This window comes from Pterocles gutturalis, unplaced genomic scaffold (genome assembly GCF_000699245.1).
Source record: "Pterocles gutturalis isolate BGI_N339 unplaced genomic scaffold, ASM69924v1 scaffold27529, whole genome shotgun sequence".
Taxonomy (NCBI): domain Eukaryota; kingdom Metazoa; phylum Chordata; class Aves; order Pterocliformes; family Pteroclidae; genus Pterocles; species Pterocles gutturalis.
In genome coordinates, this window is record NW_010131469.1 from 1 (window position 1) to 9,039 (window position 9,039).

Sequence of the window (9,039 nt, forward strand, 5' to 3'; positions counted from 1 at the left end):
GAGGACAAGGTCCCCTCAAACCTCAGCATCACTAGCAGCAGCCAGCGCAGGAGCAGCATCTCAACGGCAAATGAACAACAACAACAGCAGCAGCAGCCGCCCAGCGGTGTGCTGCGGGGGCCTCCCCCTCTCCCTAAGCCCCCAGAAGACCTGCCTGTTAGGAGGAACTTTCAGATCCCCAGGAAGAGCAGAGAAAAGAAAGGTTGTTCTTCCCTTTCCTTCCTTTCTCTCCCTCACTCCCTTCTTCATCTTATTCATTAGGCAGGCTCTTTATGCACCTCACACAACTGCATGCAAAATCCTGCGGGTGTGGAGGAGGCTGTGGCATGGCTCGGACTAGTGAGGCTGCTGGGGATAAGATTTTTATCATCAGAGAGGCTTTTACATTCTTTTGTCTCCTTACCCTTCCCTCTTTTGTTTTTGTCACAAGGAGGAGAGAAAAAAACTCAAAAAAACTCAGCTTGAATTTCAGACCGTTGCTTTAAAAGGATGGAAAAGCTGGATGTGATCAGGGTGGGCTTGAGTGTTGATCCTGGCTCTGCTTCTGGAGATGCAATGGCATGCAGAGAAGATGGTTCTCTGGGACACAGACAGAGAGAAGATGGTTCGCTTGTCTCTTCCTCCCACCTTCTCTCTGTAAGAGAGGGGTGTGATCCTGCTTAGGGTAGATAAGCAAACACTGGGCAGAGTTGTCCTTCATTGATGACATGCTGAAGACTGTTCTTATCTAGTGAAACTTCCTTATTTTACAGAGAGGAAGCGAGCATCCCATGTTCAAACACCTCGCCTTAGAAGCTCTTCCAAGTATCCAGGGTTTGTGTTTTGGTTTTCGAGTAATTCTTCCTCTACAAGCCTGTGGTATTTCTTGCTTTTCATGAGACTCCACTGGCTTCTGCTTATCTTTGATTTTGTTAAGTGGCATTGGAGATGTCTTGTTCCCTCCCTGAAACTTATCTGGGTTCTTGACCTTTTGCAACATGGGGTCAGTACCTTAGTATGTATCACAAAAATACCTGTTTGCATAGTCTTCTAGTTTTTCAGAGAAGAGTCTAACATCTAACTTAATGAATTGCTTTCCTCTGTAAGGAAGAGATGAAGGTAGGTTATTTCATTATCCAGTCTTTCCCTTTCCCACCTTACATTTTTGGCAGTAATGTCCCCTTTTTTTCTTTTCTTCCCTTTCTTTCGCATTGCTACTCCCTGAGGGGGGATAGAAGTCTGGCAGTGATTCGTTATAAAAAGGACTGGGTTGATTTGGAGGGATAAAAGTCTCTTATTCATCTGACAGAAAAATATCTGGATAAAACATGGTGCCTCTTACACTTCCACGTCAGACCCAAGTGGGGTTACGTTTGAATACCTTTAAATATATCTGAGAAATGTTTGGTACTTAACCACACAGATATTTGGAGCTCTTCTGCAACATTTGGTTCCAATACGAATGAAAACCTGTAAAATACCTTTTTGGGTCATCTAATCATTTGCCTATACAGAACTATCTTCTACAGTGTGTAAAAAGTTTTAGAATATGTAGTTGGAACGTCAGGCGTCTGTGGCTTCCAGGGTAGAAGGGGAAGTCATTCTTACCCTGCTTCTAGAATTCATTTGCTAACTTCAAGGTCCTTTGACCTATTCTTAAGGGCTTACTTTTTAGTGTATTTGTCTTTTTTTCTTTCCCTTTAAGCTTACGGAAAGATTCTTGGACATCTTAATAATACTGGTGCCTTAAGGCTTCCAAAATTCGCAAAACAGACTTCTTAATTCTGGTCATGGTGCCTGCAGTCTCATAGTTGATTATGTTTGCAGATTGTTGGTCTTACCCCATGTGATATCATAACGCAAAGTGCTGTGAGAGAGCATGCCGTAGGCAAGACTAGCAGAAGTCAGCTAGCATAAAAACTGCCAACATGATCCTTGAGGACAACTGATTTGCTATTGGAATTGGTATTGACATTTGAGAAATCATGCAACTAAATCAGTTTTGGAGCTAAACTAGAAGATTAGCTGTGCATTGATCATCTGACATTGTAGTGGCATACGCTAACAACACGCTTACTACCAGTGTTCAAATATATCTTGTTAAATTACAAAATAATCAAAATATCATCTGTCCTTCTCAAAAGGGCTCTCTTGGCTAGATTCTAAATTCCAGTATAAAACAATACGCATGGAAGCTTCCCTCATCCTTCCTTGTATTGGAATTGTCCTTCTTTTGCTTTTTAAAACCTCCATTTTATTCCTGGACATACTATCCTGAGAGTTACCTGCTGTCTTGATTATGAAGACTAATCTGTCATGTACAAACTGTAAAATCTGTACAGGATGACTTTGTTATTTGGATGGGGTTAATTTTTTCTTAAGTATTAAAATGTGTTTTGAGAAGCAATTAGAAATTGAATACGCAAAACACAAATGTAAGGAAAGAATCCTAGAAAACAGGATTTAGCTGCTTATTATAGCCTTTCTGCAATTCATTTCCATTCCTATTTGGAGACTAACAAGGCACTGAAAGACAACAGAAAGAACCTTGTTAATGTGGGGAAGTGCAGCTGGAGGAACCACACTTCTTAAAACTTAACTGTGGTTAGTTGTCACAGAGAATCTTCTGACTTCCTTTTTATTTTTCTGAGTGGAAGGATTCAGGAAACCAAACAAAAAGGTTGGCTGTGAGATTTATTTTCTTTAATGTGTGCGTGCATTTGTTTTCCTACTTCAGTCTGTCTTGAAAGTTTATGTTGGTACATACAGTTTAGGAGTGGCGTTAAGGTCTCTTGAGCCCTCTTTGCCCAGAGAAGCTGTGGCTGCCCCATCCCTGGAGGGGTTCAAGGCCAGGCTGGATGAGGCTTTGAGCAACCTGGGCTAGTGGGAGGTGTCCCTGCCCATGGCAGGGGGGTTGTAACTAGATGATCTCTAAGGTCACTTCCAACCCAAACCATTCTATGATTCTCTTTCTTTTTTTTTTTTTAAACTTTGTAGTAAAGCTGGTTGTTGTGGGCTCTTCAGTTTGATTGTCAGGTCTTCTCAGGTGTCCAAGACTGCCTGAAATGTCAAGATCCATGTTTAATATGATAAGGAAAACAAATTTTCAAGATAAAGCACTGGAAGGGCATTTTTTGACTTAGTGAACTCTGAGTGGTCCTCATACCAAAAGGCAGTTCCAAAAAACATGCTCGGGTAGCAGCCAGTGACTGAAGGGGTTGCTTGCTGGTAAAGGCTGGACATCTATTTCTGTAGTCTGCCAAGTTAGCAAATGACTGCCGTTTCTCAGGCTGAGTGGGGGCAAAAAGGTCTTGCTTTTGTCCATGAAAGCCTTAGCAGTACTTGCTTGGATATCTAGATTGTCCCTTTTCTACTAGTAGTATTTGATGTTTCATTTTGCCTTGTCTTTTGTTTTGTTTTCTATCTCTTTGGTAGAGATTCATATCTGCTGTTTGCTCTTCACTAATTCTACATGGGGATTTCATTAAGCAATCTTTGAATTTAATAACTACTTGGGACTTCTGAGAAGAGAAGATGTTTTGGACTGAAAAAAAATCACTTAAGTAACAATGTTATGGTTCATTAAAACCACAGATTTTTTATTTTAGTCTTAAAAACCGAAGACTTGAAGTGATGCTTCTCACTGGAGTTTTTGTAGCAGGAGCACTTGTTTGTAAAGAGTGCTAGCATTCTGCCGACTTACCTGATAATAAGTAATTGTCTTCACTTGAAAGATAGTTCAGGATCCCTTAAAGAGAATGTCTCTGTCTTCCTCTTCTTATTCTCACTTAAAAGGAAAAAAAACAAACCCAAAATAACCCAAACTTGTTAACTTCAAATTCAGTTTGCTGAAGTTGAAGCGTCAGATAGCTGTGAAAGACAAAGCATCTAAGCAATTATATGCATCTGAACATCCAGTCTAATGTCTGTCCCTAGACTAGATACTACATTAGCTAATCTTAGTTTCCACCTAAAAATAATTAATGTTCCAATACACTGGGTAGAAACTAAACAAAACCAGTGTTTATTCTACTTCTGTAGAACAAGCCTTCAAAAACCACAATAATTGACTTGTATGTGTACAAGGGTACTGCAACTTGGTCCTTACATAAATGACTCTTAAGTTACATGGGTCAAGTAAAGGTGCAGCATACCCACATCAGGTTTGTATAGGGAGCCTGAAAAATACATATGCTCACGGTACTGCTCTTTGAAGTGATGTAGGACTGGAGATAAGCTTAATAATCTCATCCTTTGTCTGTGAACATAGGAGCTGGTGAGTGGTATAGAAGGTCTAGTTTAGTACTTTTCAGGTTTTTTTCTTGCTTCTGAACAACTTTGTTAAGACAGATACACGCCCTTCTATAGTTACCTTAACCTTGTAGAAAATAGCTGCCCTTTAGCACCAATGCTTAGATGACAAATGGAAAAGTATTGCCTTGCTAGTTAACTCAGTAGGTAATGTTTCAGGTTTTTAGTAAGAGCCTGAAGCCTGCAGTGCCTCAAAGTTCTGGAAGAACTGTGACAGTGGATTTGCACCTGTCATGAAGCATATGATTAGTGTGTTTGAAGAGTCATACTCAAGGAAAACAAAAGGAGCTTATGCTGTGCATTCTTAATTTTTTTTTTTTTGACTCTCTGATTACAATGCTGTCCTGCAGTCATCTTACCAGATTTTCTTTGCTTCATCTATCATTTGGCAACTGAGAAATAGAATGCAATAGATACAAATTAGCAGGCTGCCCCTGAAGAACTGTTTAGTGGGTGCTGTCTAGTTCTTAAACTAAGTGTGGATTGTCTGCCACTACTATATATTGAAAGGTGTCAGGCAGACAGGATGAAATCTGGTGTTTATAGGTACTCTTCAAAACGTGAGTAGTGTGTTAGTTCTGTAAGGATTATACATTCAACAAATTTCATTCATCTTCCTTTATTCTCAGCAATGGATGACAGCTGATGGTGAAGCCTATCGCTCATAACATATGAAGTAAACTAAGGCAAGATTACATGTGTAGTTGCTGTTCGCTTTGTATTGAGTAGGCAGTGGACATCAAAGGAACAGAAATTCCTTTACCATTAAGTTTTTGGATTATTAAGAATTTTCCTGCTAAAAGGTGGACGTAAGGTCTTGTTCTTGGACTGAAGTGATCAATTAGGTGGAATCTTGTTTTAATGGTCTGTATGTTCTCAAATTGAAAAACTGGAATCTCCATAGTGACTTTTGTGCCTAAGTACTTCAGTTTTTCTGTCTTTAACTACAAAGGTAGCAACAGCCCTTCTAGCTTCAGTAGTATCTCTGGTGAGTTTAGATTATGTTTGCTTGGGGTATAAATTTGGTGAAGTATAAGAAAGTATATATATTATTGAATAATAAGTAACAATAGTAAAACATACTTTCAGTCTGCCAAGAAATTGAAGGAAAAAACACAAAAAATCTCTTGATTTGCTGTACTCCATTTAAGGGATTAGGTAGAGCTCTTTGATAAATCTTTTGAGAGATAATTGTGTAGTGGTTGATGTAGGTCATCCCTAGCTGAAGAACAGGAGGGACTTGCTGTTCCTGGGCAACTCTGTCTCAGCTTGCTTGTCAGAACTTTCCAGAAAGCAGGAAATGTTTAAACACCAATGAGAATGTAGTTGACAATACTTGAATGAATGACAGGATCTTAATTGATGAAATAAAATGTTTCTTCCTAGATTTGCATCTGGGAAGTAGGCAAGACGTATAGTTTGTGGTCACTCTTTCTTGCTAGTGCTGTAGAGTTTTTTACTTGCCTGGACTCAAGACAGAAGAAATAGGCTGGGTTTGACTGAGTGTGCATTTCTAGGGGGAAGGAGGGAGAAGGGGTGAGATACAGTGCTCACTGTTAAGGAAACAGGAAATTTGGACAAGTGGCTGGTGTTGGTAACCTTCTGCCTTAACTAGTCCTTTTGGACAGAGTACCTCAAACTCATGCACACTGCATGAGGTTTAACAAGAGGGTTTAATAACTCCTTGTCAAAAAGATCTCAGAGGTGTTTGGGGATGGGGTGGGACAGGAGGTGCTTTTTCAGTGTGTGTATATCTATAGTAGGCTTGTTTTATATTTTACTAAGAAGTGTTCCTCTCTGCAGTACAAGTGAATTCCATCTTTGTAATATTAAATTGAGAATTTCATTCACTTCCAATTATCTTTCCTCCCATATTGCTGTCAGCCTTTCAAGAATGAAGGCACTGTCACTGAAAAGGATGTCATAGAAGAATGGTTTCTTGATCACTTTCATGATTTCCACTGAAAAAATAACTTATTCATTGTTGCTGGTATTGGAATTATCGCTTTAGCTTGTGGGTGTGGTATTACATTATAAAGTGTGTGTGTGTAAATGCAGCTTTTAGTAGATAACACAAAACAGCTTTCATTTAGAACATTTGTTTTTTATTGAGGTGAATGCAGTAAATATTTCCTGCAAATGAGGAAAAGATTATTATCTAAATCTACTACGATATTATTTAATGATTTGGAGATACGCTCTAAAGATGTAATTGAATTTAATTTGCTGTTAGAATAATGGTAGATTGTCTTTCATGTGAGGCTGGTACTATTGTAGTTCATTCCTAACTGTTGTAACTTCTAGCAATTTCATGTGGTGGTGGTTTGGGGGTTTATTTTGTTAGAGAAAAATGGGCTCTCCTACAAAAAGAGCAAAAACAGTCTCAGAGATATCTGCTGGGAATACTTGCTGTCTGAAGTTTGCAAATACCACAAAAATACTGCACTTTTTGTGAGTATTTTGGAAGTTTCCCAGGGGAGAAAACCACTTGCCATAGTGAACTAGTTTGGTTCCCCCAGGAGTATTATTTTCTTAGACATTACTCAAAATCTGCACTCAGATTCTGTGTTGGCCCACTCTCGGGTTGCCCTTCTGATCAGTTTGTCACCTGCAGCACCCAAATACAAATAAAGAAGCTTGGGGAGATGAACACTTTACTGCACAGACTTATGCAAATGTTTGCCCAGAAGGTGATTTGTACAACAACAAATGAAAGGCTTTTCTTTTAAAGCAGGTATTGTAAAGGATAAGGTCATAGAGCATGAACACCAGCAATGTGTTTGTTTTTTAATAATAGAGCTTATCAGACTTTTTAAGACGGTATTGAATTTATTCGTACTTAGCCTAACTACCATAAGCAAATAAATAAAAAACTCCATAGTGGTTCTACAGAGAGGCTAAGCTATGAAACTGTTGTTGAGGATTTTATTAGAACAATTTGTTCCTGGTTCTTAATTAAAAGAGCTAATTAGTTTAATTAAAGTTCTAAAAGTTTAATTACAGTGTTTTGCAATACATATCAGACATTTTCAAAAGGTAAATTCAGACTTGAGGTGCTTCCCTTATAAACTGAGAAGTAGCTGTTCAAGAGTAATTAAAAAAACAGAGATGTCTTTTTTTTTTTTTTTTTAGATGCTATAATCCTTGGTAACTTAAACTTTCTAGCCTAAATTCAGGTTTTTTTCGAATATTTTAGGTGTTTTGTATTTTAAATTGAATCATAGCGTAGTTTGGATTGGAAGGGACCTTTAAAAGTTTTCTAGTCTAGCCTTCCCTACGATGAGCGGGGTCATCTTCAACTAGATCAGGTTGCTCAGAGCCCCGTCCAGCCTGACCTTGAATGTTTCCAGGGATGGGGCATCTATCACCTCTCTGGGCAACCTGTTCCAGTGTTTTACCACCCTCACTGTAAAAAATTTCTTCTGTATATCTAGCCTAATCTACCCTCCTTTTATTTAAAACCATTACCATTTGTCTTTATGCATAAACTGTCAATGAATTGGAAAATTCTGTAATTTTTTCAGATGTGTACTGGAGCTTATTTTATTTCTTCTCTTTTGTAGCACTCTTTCAGCCAGTAGCTGTGGGCTCTCGAGAATTTGAGGATGTTGTGAAGATTCTGCATTCATCTTACTTGGAACCAACTTCAGTGTCCCATTTTAATTACAAGAGAGCCAGCTTAGTTCACAGTGAGCTGTTGGAAAAGGAAGTGAGTATATTTGTGGTTTCTCTTTATGAGTAACGTACAAATCAAATTAAAGGTAATGTTTTTTATGAGTCTTGGGGCAAAGAGCTGGAGGTTGTTTGCTTAATATTTAATTGCAAACTCACATCCCCGAAAATGCAACTATTTTTCAGGTAGGGTTATTACTGTATAGACATAAAATCTTGCCCACCAGATACTCAAAAAAGACTAAAGGAAAAGTTTTATCTGGCACCACTTGTCTCTGTGTGTTTTTAGTTTTCAAAAATTTTCTTAATTCTTATGTATTTTTAATAACCTGTGTAAAGATGTTATAGGGCCTTACTTGAAAGGCCTGACGCTTCCTGTGAAACTTAAGATTAAAATATTTTTGTTACCAAGTTTACATAGTCTATGTAATTTTGCTGTTTTCCAAGAAGTACCACCTAAAAGAGGTGATTACGTGAACTAGTAAGTGGAGCAACTTTGCTGAAGCACTTCTGCTGTATCTGCTGTAAGTCTAGTGTCTCTTCAATCCAGCTTTGGCTTTCTTTCCTAACTGTGAAATAAGTTTTCAGTCCCAGTGCCAAAAAGCTCCACATACGGAGTAGCAGAATATATAATTGGTTTGCTATAATTATTATTTTGAAGCTATAAGGTAAACTCTGAAGTGTTTTGCTTTTTTTTTTTTCTGCTACTATAGCATGTACGATTCATGGTTACAGCTAAGGAGTATTGCAACAGATGAAAACACTCTCAGTAGCAGTGAGTTGCAACTGCAAAAGTACATGCACAACATGAGAGGTAATGGTCTCTCTCCTAAAAAAACAAAAAGGCTTATTGCTGGATTTTCAAAGAGGTTATGGAAGGCATTGAGCTGGATGCTTCTAGATGCATTACAAAGATAACACTAAAACATTACTGCACAGGTTTGTTTGAAGAGTGTCTCTTCCTTAAAAAAACCCAAACAAGTCTTCAAGCAGATTAAGCCAATGATTTTAAATTTAATTTTAGCATACTACAGTCTCATTTGAATTATCTTTTGATTATTTTTGTACACTTGCATC